The sequence below is a fragment of the Triticum aestivum genome, chromosome 7D (assembly GCF_018294505.1).
Source record: "Triticum aestivum cultivar Chinese Spring chromosome 7D, IWGSC CS RefSeq v2.1, whole genome shotgun sequence".
Classification (NCBI taxonomy): domain Eukaryota; kingdom Viridiplantae; phylum Streptophyta; class Magnoliopsida; order Poales; family Poaceae; genus Triticum; species Triticum aestivum.
In genome coordinates, this window is record NC_057814.1 from 477,224,390 (window position 1) to 477,233,427 (window position 9,038).

Genomic DNA, 9,038 nt, shown 5'->3' on the forward strand with positions numbered 1-9,038 from the left:
CACCCCATAGACACACAAGTTGTTTCTTAGCCGTGTGCGGTGCCCCCCTCCACATATTTCCACCTCGGTCATATTGTCGCAGTGCTTAGGCGAAGCCCTGCGTCGGTAACTTCATCATCACCATCAACACGCCAACGTGCTGATGAAAGTCTCCCTCAACCTCAGCTGGATCTAGAAGTTCGAGGGACGTCACCGAGCTGAACGTGTGCAGATCGCGCAGGTGCCGTGCGTTCGGTACTTGATCGGTTGGATCGCGAAGACGTTCGACTACATCAACCGCGTTACTTAACGCTTCCGCTTTGGGTCTACGAGGGTACGTGGACATACTCTCCCCGCTCGTTGCTATGCTTCTCCTAGATAGATCTTGCGTGATCGTAGGAATTTTTTTGAAATACTACATTCCCCAACAGTGGCATCCGAGCCAGGTCTATGCGTAGATGTTATATGCACGAGTAGAACACAAAGAGTTGTGGGCGATAATAGTCATACTGCTTACCAGCATGTCATACTTTGCTTTGGCGGTATTGTTGGATGAAGCTGCCCAGACCGACATTACATGACTGCGTTCATGAGACTGGTTCTACCGCCGTGCTTCGCACACAGGTGGCTAGTGGGTGTCTGTTTCTCCAACTTTAGTTGAATCGAGTGTGACTCGCCCGGTCCTTGTTGAAGGTTAAAACAACACACTTGACAAAAAATCGTTGTGGTTTTGATGCGTAGGTAAGAACCGTTCTTGCTAAGCCCGTAGCAGCCACGTAAAACTTGCAACAACAAAGTAGAGGACGTCTAACTTGTTTTTGCAGGGCATGTTGTGATGTGATATGGTCAAGACGTGATTATATAAATTGTTGTATGAGAGGATCATGTTTTGTAACACAGTTATCGGCAACTAGCAGGAGCCATATGGTTATCGCTTTATTGTATGAAATGCAATCGCCATGTAATTGCTTTACTTTATCACTAAGCGGTAGTGATAGTCGTAGAAGCAATAGTTGGCGAGACGACAACGATTCTTCGATGGAGATCAAGGTGTCAAGCCGGTGACGATGGTGATCATGACGATGCTTTGGAGATGGAGATCAAAGGCACAAGATGATGATGGCCATATCATATCACTTATATTGATTGCATGTGATGTTTATCCTTTATGCATCTTATTTTGCTTAGTTCGGCGGTATCATTATAAGATGATCTCTCACTAAATTTCAAGGTATAAGTGTTCTCCCTGAGTATGCACCGTTGCTACAGTTCGTCGTGCTGAGACACCACGTGATGATCGGGTGTGATAAGCTCTACGTTCACATACAACGGGTGCAAGCCAGTTTTGCACATGCAGAATACTCGGGTTAAACTTGACAAGCCTAGCATATGCAGATATGGCCTCGGAACAGTGAGACCGAAAGATCGAGCGTGAATCATATAGTAGATATGATCAACATAGTGATGTTCACCATTGAAAACTTCTCCATCTCACGTGATGATCGGACATGGTTTAGTTGATATGGATCACGTGATCATTTAGATGACTAGAGGGATGTCTATCTAAGTGGGAGTTCTTAAGTAATATGATTAATTGAACTTTAATTTATCATGAACTTAGTCCTGATAGTATTTGCATAACTATGTTGTAGATCAATAGCTCGCAATGTAGCTCCCCATTTATTTTTGATATGTTCCTAGAGAAAAACTATGTTGAAAGATGATAGTAGCAATGATGCGGACTAGGTCCATGATTTGAGCATTATCCTCATTCCTGCACAGAAGAATTATGTCCTTGATGCACCGCTAGGTGACAGACCTATTGCAGGAGCAGATACAGACGTTATGAACGTTTGGCAAGCTCGTTATGATAACTACTTGATAGTTTAGTGCGCCATGCTTTACGGCTTAGTACCGGGACTTCAAAAACGTTTTGAAATGCCACAGAGCATATAAGATGTTCCAAGAGCTGAAATTGGTATTTCAGACTCATGCCCGAGTCGAGAGGTATGAGACCCTTGACAAGTACTTTGCCTACAAGATGGAGGAGAATAGCTCAACCAGTGAGCATGTGCTTAGATTGTCTGAGTACTACAATCGCTTGAATCAAGTGGGAGTTAATCTTCCAGATAAAATAGTGTTTGACAGAGTTCTCTAGTCACTATCACCAAGTTACTGGAACTTCGTGATGAACTATAATATGCAAGGGATGACGAAAACAATTCCCGAGCTCTTCGTGATGTTGAAATCGACGAAGGTAGAAATCAAGAAAAGCATCAAATGTTGATGGTTGACAAGACCACTAGTTTCAAGTAAAAGGGCAAGGGAAAGAAAAGGAACTTCAAGAAGAATGGCATGCAAGTTGCCACTCCCATGAAGAAACCCAAGGTTAGACCCAAGCCTGAAACTGACTGCTTCTACTGCGAAGGAAATGGTCACTGGAAGCGGAACTGCCCCAAATACTTGGCGGATAAGAAGGATGGCAAAGTGAACAAAAGTGTATATGATATACATGTTATTGATGTGTACTTTACTAGTGTTCATAGTAGCTCCTGGGTATTTGATACTGGTTCAGTTGCTATGATTAGTAACTCGAAACAGGAGACTAGTTGAGGGCAAGGTGATGATGTGTGTTGGAAGTGATTCCAAGGTTGATAAGATCACCATCGCACACTCCCTTTACCTTCGGGATTAGTGTTGAACCTAAAATAAATGTTATTTGGTGTTTGCGTTGAGCATAATATGATTGGATCATGTTTATTGCAATACGCTTATTCATTTAAGTCAAAGAATAATTGTTATTCTGTTTAGATCAATAAAACCTTCTGTGGTCATACACCCAAGGTGAATGGTTTATTGAATCTCGATCGTAGTAATACACATATTCATAATATTGATGCCAAAAGATGCAAAGTTGATAATGATAGTGCAACATATTTGTGGCACTGCCGTTTAGGTCATATTGGTGTAAAGCGCATGAAGAAACTCCTTGCTGATGGGCTTTTGGAATCACTTGATTATGAATCACTTGATGCTTGCGAACCATGCCTCATGGGCAAGATGACTAAGACTCCGTTCTCCGGAACAATGGAGCGAGCAACTGATTTATTGGAAATAATACATACTGAGGTATGCGATCCGATGAGTGTTAAGGATCACGGCTGGTATCGTAATTTTCTGACCTTCACAGATGATTTGAGTAGATATGGGTATATCTACTTGATGAAACATAAGTCTTAAACATTTGAAAAGTTCAAAGAATTTCAGAGTGACGCGGAAAATCATCGTAACAAGAAAAATAAAGTTTCTACGTTCTGATCGCGGAGACGAATATTTGAGTTACGAGTTTGGTCTTCATTTGAAACAATGCAGAATAGTTTCGCAACTCACGCCACCCGGAACACCATAGCGTAATGGTGTGTCCGAACGTCGTAATCGTACTTTATTAGATATGGTGCGATCTATGATGTCTCTTATTGATTTACCGCTATCGTTTGGGGTTATGCTTTAGAGACGACTGCATTCACGTTAAATAGGGCACCATCTAAATCTGTTGAGATGACACCATATGAACTGTGGTTTGGCAAGAAACCGAAGTTGTCATTTCTTAAAGTTTGGGGCTGCGATGCTTTTGTGAAAAAGCTTCAACCTGAAAAGCTCGAACCCAAATCGGAGAAATGTGTCTTCATAGGATACCCAAAGGAGACTGTTGGGTACACCTTCTATCACAGATCCGAAGGCAAGATATTCATCGCTAAGAATGGATCCTTTCTAGAGAAGGAGTTTCTCTCGAAAGAAGTGAGTGGGAGGAAAGTAGAACTTGATGAGGTAACTGTACCCGCTCCCTTATTGGAAAGTTGTTTATCACAAAAATCAGTTCCAGTGATTCATACACCAGTAAGTGAGGAAGCTAATGATGGTGATCATGAAACTTCTGATCAAGTTACTACCAAACCTCGTAGGTCAACCAGAGTAAGATCCACACCAGAGTGGTACGATAATCCTGTTCTGAGGTCATGTTACTTGACCATGATGAACCTACGAACTATGAGGAAGCGATGATGAGCCCAGATCCGCGAAATGGCTTGAGGCCATGAAATCTGAGATGGGATCCATGTATGAGAACAAAGTATGGACTTTGGTTGACTTGCCCGATGATCGGCAAGCCATAGAAAATAAATGGATCTTCAAGAAGAAGATTGACGCTCACGGTAATATTACTGTCTACAAAGCTCGACTTGTTGCGAAAGGTTTTCGACAAGTTGAAGGAGTTGACTACGATGAGACCTTCTCACCCGTAGCGATGCTTAAGTCCGTCCAAATCATGTTAGCAATTGCCGCATTTTATGATTATGAAATTTGGCAAATGGATGTCAAAACTGCATTCCTTAATGGATATCTTAAAGAAGAGTTGTATATGATGCAACCGGAAGGTTTTGTCGATCCAAAAGGTGCTAACAAAGTGTGCAAGCTCCAGCGATCCATTTATGGACTGGTGCAAGCCTCTCGGAGTTGGAATATACGCTTTGATGGTGTGATCAAAGCATATGGTTTTATACAGACTTTTGGAGAAGCCTGTATTTACAAGTGAGTGGGAGCTCTGTAGCATTTCTGATATTATATGTGGATGACATATTGTTGATCGGAAATGATACTGAATTTCTAATAGCATAAAAGGATACTTGAATAAGAATTTTTCAATGAAAGACCTCGGTGAAGCTGCTTATATATTAGGCATCAAGATCTATAGAGATAGATCAAGACGCTTAATTGCACTTTCACAAAGCACATACCTTGATAAAGTTTTGAAGAAGTTCAAAATGGATCAAGCAAAGAAAGGGTTCTTGCCTGTGTTACAAGGTGTGAAATTGAGTCACACTCAATGCCCGACCACTGCAGAAGATAGAGAGAAAATGAAAGTCATTCCCTATGCTTCAGCCATAGGTTCTATCATGTATGCAATGCTGTGTACGAGACCTGATGTGTGCCTTGCTATTAGTTTAGCAGGGAGGTACCAAAGTAATCCAGGAGTGGATCACTGGACAGCGGTCAAGAACATCCTAAGATACCTGAAAAGGACTAAGGATATGTTTCTCATTTATGGAGGTGACAAAGAGCTTGTTGTCGGTGTCAAAACCGGCGGATCTCGGGTAGGGGGTCCCGAACTGTGCGTCTAAGGTCGATGGTAATAGGAGACAGGGGACACAATGTTTACCCAGGTTTGGGCCCTCTCTATATATGGAGGTAATACCCTACTTCCTGCTTGATTGATCTTGATGAATATGAGTATTACACGAGATCGTAATGGCTAAAACCCTAGAAGTATAGCCTGTATGACTATGATTATATGATTGGCCTCTACGGACCTAGCCCTCCGGTTTGTATAGACACCGGAGGGGGCTAGGGTTGTACAAAGTTAGTTACAGAGAAAGGAATCTTCATATTTGGATGCCAAGCTTGCCTTCCACGCTAAGGAGAGTCCCATCCGGACACGGGAGAGAGTCTTCGGTCTTCGTATCTTCACAGCCCATCAGTCCGGCCCATATCCAACAGGTCGGACGCCCGAGGACCCCTTAGTCTAGGACTCCCTCAGTAGCCCCTGAACCAGGCTTCAATGACGAGGTGTCCGGCGCACAGATTGTCTTCGGCATTGCAAGGCGGGTTCCTTCTCCGAATACTCCAACACAGTCTTCGGACGCAACGAACGTGTCCGGATCTACAACACAAGTACCACACACAACCACAGAGAGTATAATATTTCACGAGTCCAATCCGCTGACAACTTTTTGTAAGGTGACATCACGTCTGCCCGGTCATTATTTCGAACCGTTTTTATCTGCCATTCCATGTTTTGAGATGCGGTTTTCATTGGCACGTCTTGTCAAAGCAGAGATCGTGTCCCCTTATCGCGAGATTCCCATCAATACGGGCATGGGTAATCCAACCGTGCCGTTTGCACAGCCCTTGGGAACAGGCAAATTTTAAGGCGAGTGGGGAGGCGCTTGATATTCACTGCCTTTATAAGGAGATAAGGATTCCCTTTTTTCACCCACGCCTCTCTCTTTATCTGCCCTTCCATTCTCGAGCTCCAGCTCCCAAGTCCTCATCTTTTCCGCGTCAAGACAGCACTCAACCATGTCCGGATCCGGAGCACAAGGCAAGTGGATGGCCTCCTCCGTCAAGGAGAAGGACATCACTGAGCTTCGGGAGGCCGGGTATCTGGCGAAAGAAATCGCCCACCGGCTTCCAGCCAAGGGGCAAGTCGTCCCCACCCCGAAGCCCAACGAGAGGGTGGTGTTCATCCCCCATTTTGTCCGCGGGTTAGGGTTTCCTCTCCACCCTTTCGTCCGCGGACTTATGTTCTATTACGGGCTAGATTTCCATGATCTAGCCCCAAACTCCTTCCTCAACATATCGGCATTTATTGTCGTGTGGAAGGCCTTCCTCCGCATTCCTCCCCACTTCGGACTATGGCTCAAGATCTTCAATGTGAAGCCGAAGGTGGTGGATGGCCAACATGCGGAGTGCGGAGGTGCCATGGTGAGCAAGATGCCCAATGTCACAAGGCCCAAAGGTACGTTTGTGGAGACCGTCAAGGAGTGGCAGAAACTGTGGTTCTATATCACAGAGCCTCGCGACGCCACTTGGGCCGCGGCTCCCGAATTCAAGTCCGGAGCTCCAATGCGGCTCACCTCCTTGATAAAGAAGGGCCCAAATTGGTCTTCGTCGGACGAACTGATAGCACTGCAAATGCGCATCCAAAGCATGGTGGATAAAAACATCAAGCTCATCAACGTGATTCAGGTGATGCTAGTTCGCCGGATCCTTCCATGCCAGAGCTGAACCTGCCATTTTTGGGAATTCGATCCAGAGAAGCACCAGACCTTGGAAAGACTCTTCGGAACCACTCACTAAGATGTTTGGAAGTTGCTCTTTAAGGGCAATGAGATGCCGCCGGACATAGACTCGGACCGCGGGCATGATCTTGCCCACCCTGCCAGTGCAGTAAGTCCTTCACATCTCAAGGTGCATCCTCTACTTGCTTGTTCAAGGAAGATATCTAAACTTCACCATTTATTTTTCAGGGCCGAGCGAAGAAGGCGGAGCGGATTCGGTGTCCGGCTCCGCTGCCCGAGGAACCAGTCATCCCGCTCCTGGAGAAGATGCTGGTCTCGGCGCCCTATCAGGTGCCGGAGAAGAAGGCCAAGGGGGTCCGGAGTGGCCCCCGCCGCAAGGGAGCTTCAGACGTGTCGTCCGAAGACAAGACTCACTCCTCTGCCGCCGAAGACGACGACGAGGAGGAGGAAGAGAGCAACTCTCCCCCTGATGGGGGAAGGAAGAAGAGGGCGACCTCCACAAATCTGGAGGCGAAGGCGCCCAAGAGGGGGAAAGGTCCCCTCGCGGATAACTCCGCGTGGGACGTCGACAGCAGCCTAGAGCGACGCCCCCGAAGCAAGCCCCTGTCCGCGTCATAAGTACTAAAAAACCCGTATACGTCCATGTATCTGGCCTCTCCATGTTACGGTATTAACATGTTAAATTATGCTATTGCAGTCTGGCCCACGACAGCTCCCTGCGATCCTCATCTGGAGGTTCGCTGGATTCAAAAGCGATGGCCAGCGAGTCACCGCCGGCTGCTCACTCTCCCACGGCCAAGGGCGACGACGAGGTGCTGTCCCAAAGGACCTTCCCAGGCCAGGGAGAGGTTCAGGAGGCCGTCAGGGTGGCGCCAGAGGGTGACCCTCCGGCCGCCCAACACTCGGGAGAGAAGACCCCCATGGAGACTGGCGATGGGGGCCATGTTCAGTTCGGCCCCCAGCCGAACACGTTTTGGGAGTCCTATACGGCTCCGGAATCCGGCGAGCAGCCTCCTCCGAGAGAAGGAGATGTGCCTAGCCCGCCGGTGTCCTATGTCCAACCAGAGGCACTAGATAACCTGCTGGAAGCGCGATGAGGCGCTTCCATTGTGGATGAACACCGTATCCTTATGGGTACAATGATTGAGAGGGTTCAGTCCGTTAAGAGCGGACTGACCGAAGCCTGCAGCAGCCTGGTGACAGGCTTTGAGGTAAGCGATGCAAAAAGAGAAAGCCCTAGTATAGACAGTAGCCCCTGAGACACTGTCCGGTGTTCAGAAAGAAAAGGCGGACAGAGGATCAAGTAATTTTCGCAGGAAACTAACTAAACATGTCTTATATATATGAATAAGCAAGCGTCGTTGGTGGCCGCAACCTCTCATGCTGTTGAGGTCTCCGGACTAAAGCAGAGTCTGGAGCAGGCCGAAGAAGAGCTTGGCCTTGTAAGAAGGCAGCTGGAGGACAAGCAACGTATGTTGTGACTTACTGTATATTCGGATATAATGAATGATGTGTATTTGACCCGTAATGCCATAATGTTTGTAGGAGAGGCGACCGAGGTCGAGGTCCTTAAAAAGGCCTTGGCCGAGGCCGAGGAGAAAACTCCCAAGGAACGAGCCGCCCATGAGAAGCACGAGGCCAGGCTTGATGAGATCCAGCAAGAGCTCCAGGATGCCGTGAAAAAATGCGAGACCTTGGAGCGCGATGTTTCGGCTCAAAAGACCGATCTCGCCAAGGCTCGCCAAAGCGCAGAAGAGGCCCGGGTTGAAGCCCCGGGCGCCCTCCAAGACATCCAGGAGGCCAAGAAAATTGCGGCGGGTAAGGCTTTTAGTATGCAAAGCAAGTATGTGAAGAAGAAGTATTTCTTACTAACCCGGATTTGGAGTTCTCCAGGGGCATTTGCGGATCTGCCGCGCAGTGTTTCTGATGCTGCGGAATTCTTCCGAGCCGGAGAAGGGAGCTGAATGGAGAAGCTATTCTAGTCGCAATACCTTGCGCCAGAACATCCGGTGCCCTTTATCGATCAGCTAAAACAGCTGGCCGACCTGCATAGGGTGGCCGAACTGGCCATGAAGGATTTAATAATCCGGCTGTGGCCTGCCGAAGCTATACCCAGCAGCTACTTCGGTCTCGTGAAGCGGTTGGTGAATGCCTGCCCTCGGCTGGACATCGTCAAGCGGTTGGTCTGCATCGAGGGGGCGC